The sequence below is a fragment of the Mesoplodon mirus genome, assembly GCF_964341445.2.
Source record: "Mesoplodon mirus genome assembly, chromosome: 10".
In the NCBI taxonomy this organism is placed as follows: Eukaryota; Metazoa; Chordata; class Mammalia; order Artiodactyla; family Ziphiidae; genus Mesoplodon; species Mesoplodon mirus.
This window is the reverse complement of record NC_138986.1, coordinates 70458573-70467416: the sequence shown is the minus strand read 5'-3', so window position 1 is coordinate 70467416 and position 8844 is coordinate 70458573. Positions and strand designations below refer to the sequence as shown.

At 42.1% G+C, this 8844-nt stretch overlaps 1 pseudogene across 1 annotated transcript; it reads left to right on the top strand.

Annotated features, from left to right (window-relative positions):
- Window positions 1–7605: 7605 nt before the first annotated feature.
- On the top strand, window positions 7606–8453 carry LOC309811121 (poly(A) polymerase alpha-like; annotated as a pseudogene). The gene has a single exon. The product of its transcript is annotated as a poly(A) polymerase alpha-like (transcript).
- Window positions 8454–8844: the final 391 nt, after the last annotated feature.

The window sequence follows — 8844 nt, the reverse complement described above, 5'->3', positions numbered from 1 at the left end:
ATACATCCACACGTGGAACAACTCCTACAGAACACCTACTGAACGCTGGTAGAAGGCCTCAGACCTCCCAAAAGGCAAGAAACTCCCTACGTACCTGGGTAGGGCAAGAGAAAAAAGAAAAAACAGAGACAAAAGAATAGGGATGGGACCTGCATCTCTGGGAGGGAGCCGTGAAGGAGCAAAGGTTTCCACACACTAGGAAGCCCCTTCACGGGCAGAGACGGGGGTTGGGCAGGGGGGAAGCTTTGGAGCCGCGGAGGAGAGCGCAGCCACAGGGGTGCAAAGGGCAAAGCAGAGAGATTCCCGCACAGAGGATCGGTGCCGACCGACCGGCACTCACCAGCCTGAGAGGCTTGTCTGCTCACCCGCCGGAGTGGGCGGGGCCTGCGAGCTAAGGCTCTGGCGGTCAGATCCCAGGGAGAGGACTGGGGTTGGCTGTGTGACCACAGCCTGAAGGGGGCTAGTGCGCCACAGCTAGCCGGGAGTGAGTCCGGGAAAAAGTCTGGACCTGCCGAAGAGGCAAGAGACCATTGTTTCGGGGTGTGCGAGGAGAGGGGATTCAGAGCACCACGTAAACGAACTCCAGAGACGGGCACGAGATGCTAAGACTGCTGCTGCCGCCACCAAGAAGCCTGTGTGCGAACACAGGTCACTCTCCACACCTCCCCTCCCGGGAGCCTGTGCAGCCCGCCACTGCCAGGGTCCCGTGATCCAGGGACAACTTCCCCAGGAGAACACACGGCGCCTCAGGCTACTGCAACCTCATGCTGGCCTCTGCGGCTGCAGACGTGCCCGGCATCCGTACCCCTCCCTCCCCCGCGGCCTGAGTGAGCCAGAGCCCCCTAATCAGCCGCTCCTTTAACCCCGTCCTGTCTGGGTGGGAAGAGACACCCTCAGGCGACCTACACGCAGAGGCGGGGCCAAATCCAAAACTGAACCCCAGGAGCTGTGCGAACAAAGAAGAGAAAGGGAAATCTCTCCCAGCAGCCTCAGGAGCAGCGGATTAAATCTCCACAGTCAACTTGATGTACCCTGCATCAGTGGAATACCTGAATAGACAAGGAATCATCCCAAAATTGAGGTGGTGGACACCGGGAACAATGATATATATATATTTTTCCTTTTTCTCTCTTTGTGAGTGTGTATGTGTATGCTTCCGTGTGTGATTTTGTCTGTATAGTTTTGCTTTTACCATTTGTGCTGGGTTCTGCCTGTTTGTTTTTTGGGTTTTTTTAGTATAGTTTTTAGCCCTGGTTATCATTGGTGCATTTGTTTTTTGGTTTCATTGCTCCCCTCTTTCTTTCTTTTCTTTTTTTATTACTTTTTAATATTTTATTTTTAATAACTATTTTTAAATTTCATTTTAATAACTTTATTCTATTTTATTTTTTTCGATCTTTCTTTCTTTTTTTCTCTCTTTACTTCTCAGACATGTGGCTAACAGGGTCTTGGTGCTCCGGCCCGGTGTCAGGCCTGTGCCTCTGAGGTGGCAGAGCTGAGTTCACCAGAGACATTCTGGCTCCACGTAATATCAAATGATGAAAGATCTCCCACAGATCTCCATCTCAACACTAAGACCCAGCTCCACTCAACGACCAGCAAGCTACAGTGGTGGACACCCTATGCAAAAAACTAGCAAGACAGGAACACAACCCCACCCATTAGCAGAAAGCCTGCCTAAATTCATAATAAGGTCACAGACACCCCAAAACACACCACCGGACGCAGTCCTACCCAACAGGAAGACAAGATCCAGCCTCATCCACCAGAACACAGGCACTAGTCCCCTCCACCAGGAAGCCTACACAACCCACTGAACCAACCTTAGCCACTGAGGACAGACACCAAAAATAATGTCAACTACGAACCTGCAGCCTGAAGAAAGGAGACCCCAAACACAGTAAGATAAGCAAAATGAGGGGCAGAGAAACACACAGCAGATGAAGGAACAAGGTAACAACCCTCCAGACCAAACAAATGAAGAGGAAATAGGCACTCTACCTGAAACAGAATTCTTTTTCATTTCTAATTCTATTGATTTGAGTCTTCTCCCTTTTTTTCTTGATGAGTCTGGCTAATGGTTTATCAAATTTGTTTATCTTCTCAAAGAACCAGCTTTTAGTTTTGTTGATCTTTGCTATTCTTTCCTTCATTTCTTTTTCCTTTGTTTCTGATCTGATCTTTATGATTTCTTTCCTTCTGCTAACTTTGGGGGGTTTTTTTGTTCTTCTTTCTCTAATTCCTTGAGGTGTAAAGTTAGGTTGTTTATTTGAGATGTTTCTTGTTTCTTAAGGTAGGATTGTATTGCTATAAACGTCCCTCTTAGAACTGCTTTTGCTGCATTCCATAGATTTTGGGTCATCGTGTTTTCATTGTCATTTGTTTCTAGGTATTTTTTGATATCCTCTTTGATTTCTTCAGCGATCTCTTGGTTATTAAGTAGTGTATTGTTTAGCCTCCATGTGTTTGTATTTTTTACTGATTTTTTCCTGTAATTGATATCTAGTCTCATAGTGCTGAGGTCAGAAAAGATACTTGACACAATTTCTATTTTCTTAAATTTACCAAGGCTTGATTTGTGCCCCAAGGTATGATCTATTCTGGAGAATGTACCAAGAGCACTTGAGAAGAATGTGTATTCTGTTGTTTTTCGATGGAATGTCCTATAAATATCTAATGAAGTCCATCTTGTTTAATGTACCATTTAAAGCTTGTGTTTCCTTATTTATTTTCACTTTGGATGATCTGTCCATTGGTGAAAGTGGGGTGTTAAAGTCCCCTACTATGATGTTGTTACTGTTGATTTCCCCTTTTATGGCTGTTAGTATTTGCCTTATGTATTGAGGTGCTCCTATGTTGGGTGCATAAATATTTACAATTGTTATATCTTCTTCTTGGATTGATCCCTTGATCATTATGTAATGTCCTTCTTTGTCTCTTTTAAGAGTCTTTGCTTTAAAGTCTCTTTCACTTTCTTCACTCTAAGCCACCTGGCCTCCTTTCTCTTCCCTCAACATGTCAGGGCTTCTTCTGCCTCAGGGCCTTTGCACTTGTTGTTCTGATGCTTGACTCTCTTGTCCCCCATATTTACGTGGTTCTCATACCTCTTCAAGGTCTTTACTCAAGTATTTTCTTCTCAACATTTGTTTCTGGTCTCCCTATTTACAACTGCAACATTCCATCTTCCCCCAACATTCTCCATACTTTATGACTACCTTATTTTTTTCTATAGCTATCACCACCATCTGAGAGACTATTTTATTTACATAGTTTGTTAATTTTCTGCCTTCCCCTCTAGAATGAAGGCTATGCAAGAACAGGATTTTTTTTGTCCATATTGTTCTTCATGTATCCTCACTACCTTGAGTAACATTTGCTGAGTAAATTAATATTCCACGATTTTTATATCAATGTCTTATTCAAAAAATTCTAAAATTATAATCTTTGAATAAAGGTGCAAAACAGTTGAAACAATTTACAGCCTTACGAGTCTCCCTCATACTCGAGATATGATTTGAAGGTATCACTGGTAAGCATCAGTAATAGTGACCACTACATATTTACAAGAGAACCTATTGAACGAAAGACTACTGGTTTCAAAAACTTGGACTAAGAATGCTTGGACTAAGAATGCAGGAAATTACAAGTTGAAGTGCAGTGTTATCCTGGACTAAAAGTAAGAGAAGTTGGCAAAATAAATGTACATAATTCCCAGAAAAAGATTTCCTGGAAAAATAGTGAAAAGTGTAAGTATGATTTTTCAACCCAAATTTAACTCTACAAGTTTAAGTCCATTTTCTTACAATGTGTTTAGCGAATTTAGGTTATTAAAAGGGACTCTGCTGGCCAGAGGGAGTGCAGTTTCCCATCAGAAATGGGCTCCCTCATGGCTATGGGGAGGCCCCACAGCTACCACACCTCACTTGCTAACCCAGCACTCAGTGGTGCCAGGCTTTGGTTTATATGAAAAAACTGAGAGGAAAGAGAACATATGAGCACAGAGAAGTTTCGGAGAGAATGTTGAACTGGAATCTCCACAGTGATCAGATGAGAAAACAGAAATACATTTTATATTGACTGTCAATTCTTGGTGACTCTAGCCCAGAAGTCCCTCTGTAATTCCCCAAACTGATTTAGGAGCTCCTTATTGTTCAAATGCTACTCCATGAGTCACTGGGCAGGGACAGCAGACCCAATAATGTGGGCTTTTGAAGAACAAGTAAAGTTAGAAAGTTTTGCTGGAAGAAAAGATAACTAGTGGATAAAAAGAAGTTTTGGTTTTGGCCTGTCCATGATGGAAACCATGGTTTGCCTGTGCAGTTTGTCCCCAAATTGTGAATTTTCAGTGGTTAATAGATTACTAAGTGACACCAGATGTAACATGGATTCATTACAGTCCACACTGCACCAGGACACCTCCACTTAGACATCTAAAAGCCATCTCAAATTAAATTCAAAACTGAACTCCTGATCTTTTCACCAAAACCAATCTTTCCATCTCAGCTGATTGCAACTTCTTTCTTCCAGTTGCTCAGGCCTGAAGTCTTGGAGTCAGTTATCTCAGTCCGTTTGGGCTGGTATAACAAAATACCACAGAGTGGGTATCTTATAAACAACAGGAATTTATTGCTCAGACTTCTGGAGGCTGGAAGTCCAAGATCATGGTGCCAGCATAGTTGGGTAGGGTCCTCTTTCTGGTTCATAGCTGGAGCCTTCTCACTGCATCCTCATCTGGCAGAAGGGGTTAGGGATCTCCCTGGACCCTCAGTTACAAGGCACTAATCCCGTTCATGAGGGCTCCACCCTCATGACCTAAGCATGTCCCAAATGCCCCACCTTCTAATACCATCACATTAGGCATTAGGATTTCAACATATAAATTTTAGGGGGACACAAACATTCAGATCATATCATCATCCTTGATAATTTTTTTCTCTCATAGCCAGTTTGTCAGGGGATCATTAGCTCTACCCTCAAAGCACATTTGGAATTAGATTACTTTTCACTATCCCACTGTTCCCACTCTGGTCCTCATCATCTGTGCTCCTGTCTCCCATCTGGTCTCCCTCCTCTACCTCCCATTTAATGGGTTGAATTGTGTCTCCCCAAAATACACGTTCAAGTTCTGATACCCAGTACCTGTGAATATGACCTTATTTGGAATTAAGGTCTTGGCAAAAGTAATTAAGATGTAAATTAAGATGATGTCATACTGGATTAGGGTAGGCCCTAAATCTAACTACTGGTGTCTTTATAAGGAAAGAAGAAAACACATAGAAACAAAGGAACACATAGAAGAGAAGGCCATGTGACAACCAGACAGAGATTGGAGTGATGCAGCTACAAGCAAGGAACACCAAGGATTGGTAGCAGCCACCAGAAGCTCAGGAATGGCAAGAAAGAATTCTGCCCTAGAGACTTCAGAGGGAGGGTAACCCTGCCAACACCTAGATTTTCAACTTCTGGCCTCTAGAACTGAAAGAATAACTTTTTTGCTGTTTTAAGCTACCTGGTTTGTGGTACTTTGTTACAGAAAACCTAGGAATTTATATCCCCACTGCAGTCTAGTCTCGACATGGCAACCAGAGGAGTTCCTTTAAAATATAAGGCAGATCATCCCACTTATTCACTCAAAAGTCTCCAGTGATTTCCCTCTCCTCCCAGAGAAAAAGCTGAGAGCCTTACAAAAGCCAGGAAGGTCCTACAGGACTGACTCCCCAGTGATGCCGATGACCTCATCACCTACTATCTCCAGCCACACTGGACTCCTTGTGTTCTTCCAACACTCCAAGCACATTCCTGTGGAAGGGCATTTGCACTGGCAGTCTCCTTGCCTAGAACATTCCTTTCCCAGATTTATGTATGACTAGCTGTCTCACTAGTTCAGTTAAATGCCAACTCCTCAGTAAGACCTAATATGGTTACCTAAAATTGCAAATCTCCCCCACCAGTTCCAAAGCTTCACAATCTCCTTTCTCCTGCTCTCCTTTTTCTATCTCTGAAAAACATTTATCACCTTCTAGTGTATCATACAATTTACTTAATTATCATGTCTATTTTATATTGCCCATCTCCCCCTACTAGAAAGTAAAGTTCATGAAAACAGGGATCTTTATCTATTTTAACTGATATATCCCCCCACACACAAAGTGCCTGGCACACTATAGCTGTTCATCCAATATTTTTAGGATGAATGAATAGGAAAAGGCAACATGACACAGCAGATGTGAGGGTTTGCCAACCTCTGATCTCTGCTATTCTTAATCCCATTTTTATTTAGATCAAGTTTTCAGTGGTTAGATAACGCCTTGAGGGTTCCAGCTAAAAGGCAGTATCCTCACTTTCTCGTTTTTAGATAGGTATGAATAGAGTGTTACCCTTGGTGTCTTTTTCATCAAAAACTGCCACCAAAAATGAACGTAGAGGAAATTCCAAAAAAAGTAAACCCCTGCTACTACTGCTTCCAAAATATTCTTGTTGAGGAACAAAATGTTGAAAGTAAGAATTAAATGCTTCAAAGGTTCTACTCATCTTCCCAAAATACAGGCATCACACTCCTTTCCATCTTAGTAGAATGGGCTCACAGAAGCTCTATAATTTGTATAGTTAAAAATTACCAAATAGCTTAGGGGTGCAGATTAGAAGTTCTAGGCATTGGTGTCTATGAAATCATCATAGGCTAAAACACTTAATCCTTTGAGCCTAAATCAAAATTGCAAACTACCCAGGAAAATAAATGAGATCATATATCTGCTACTCAGATCATGTTCTTATCTGCCAAAAATGCCTCTGAGAAGAAGGATGTGTGTGCGTGTGCACATACACAATACACACACACGCACACACACACAAGCACACTCTCATTCCAGCAGCAAAATTACTTTGAAAACATTAATACATATTAATAAAAATGTAAAGACAACAGCTGTTTAAATTTCAGATAAACTGTGGACCATTTTTTACCATTTAAGTCATTGAGAGTGCTGTGCACATAATTGAACAAAAACATGGTCCCCAAAAAATGCAAGTCGGCTAAAAAAGGAAGTTAAAGATTTGAGTTTAAAAAAATTTATCATAAATTATTAGTTATCTTGCCTGGTTGCCGAGGGAGATGCTCTGGTTAATATGTGTTCCATATGTGAATCAGTAATTTAGACTATCATAAAATACACTTAGTACTCTAAAAGAACATCCCCTTTCTTTGATGAGGCAGTTAAAGGTTTTTCAAAATACTTCTGGGCCTTATAGTCACCATGGTTAGCAAGAAATATCACTTAACTACAATCGTATGCAAGTGCCAGCTAACAGAATTCTGACAAATACCAGAAGGTTTACTATAGATGAAATTCAGGGTTACCCAGAGAGATATTTACCTTGTCATGTAGACCTTCCAAGTTTTATTCATGTCGAGACTTGGACTGCTCTAAGTGCCCATCTAAATATTATACAACCCAGAGGAGAAGCACTTAAAGCCGTGGGAGAGGGTGCAGGAGTGGGGTTGGACCCAGGGCTGAGGCAGGCACCCCCTCCTTCCTGCCTCAGTGGGTCATGCCCAGGGCAGCAGCAGCAGAAGGGGAGTGACTGGACAGTGCCCGCGCAGGAGACGATGCCTTTTCCAGTTACAATGCAGGGATCACAACAAACACAGCCGCCACAGAAGCACTGTGGCATTACCTCTCCCATCAGCTTAGCAGCCCCAAAGGAGACTGACTTACACAGGAAAGAACTGAGACGCTGAAGCCTTTTGGGGTTTTTGAAGAGGAAGAGGAACTGCAGCACAGAATTTTAATTTGGGGAAAATTAAATAACCTGGTAAAAGAGTGGATACAAGAAATCAGTGAAAGCAAGAATCTTCCACAGTCTGTAATTGAAAATGTTGGGGGGAAAATTTTTCCATTTGGATCTTATGGATTAAGAGTACATACAAAAGGTGCCGATATTGATGAGTTGTGTGTTGCACCAAGACATGTTGACTGAAGTGACTTTTTCACCTCACTCTATGATAAGTTGAAATTACAGGAAGAAGTAAAAGATTTAAGGGCTGCTGAGGAGGCATTTGTACCAGTTATCAAACTGTGTTTTGCTGGGATAGAGACTGATACTTTGTTTGCAAGATTAGCACTGCAGACTATCCCAGAAGACTTGGACTTAAGAGATGACAGTCTGCTTAAAAATCTAGATATAAGATGCATAAGAAGTCTTAATGGTTGCAGGGTAACTGATGAAATTTTACATCTAGTACCAAACATAGACAATTTCAGGTTAACCCTGAGAGCTATCAAACTGTGGGCCAACCACCACAACATCTATTCCAATATATTTGTTTCCTCGGTGTTTCCTGGGCTATGCTAGTAGCAAGAACTTGCCAGCTTTATCCAAATGCAATAGCGTCAACTCTTGTACATAAGTTTTTCTTGATATTTTCTAAACGGTATGCATTTAGATCATATTAAAACTAAATTGATTGTGGACACTGAAAAAATACATACATACATACATACAGCCCAGAGCAGCACTGCTCTAATCCTCTGTGGCATGTGGCCCCTAGGCTTCTGCTTTACACTTGTGCATGCTACTAGAAAAGGCAGCAATTGGAAACACATTCCCTCACAACCAAAATCCTTCCCGTCAAGTAATTACTGGAGACCCATTTCAGAGGCAAAGGCATGACAGTTAACGGGTGTTAAAAAATAAATCAAGTGGGATGGAAACAAATGCACAGTGTGAATGAACATACTCCTCAGATGTCAGACTTTGAATAGGCACAAGCAGACAAAACTTTGGGTCCCAGATATTGAGCATGTCCCTTTCCTTCTCTGGGAGGCCACATACTGTCACTTCTGT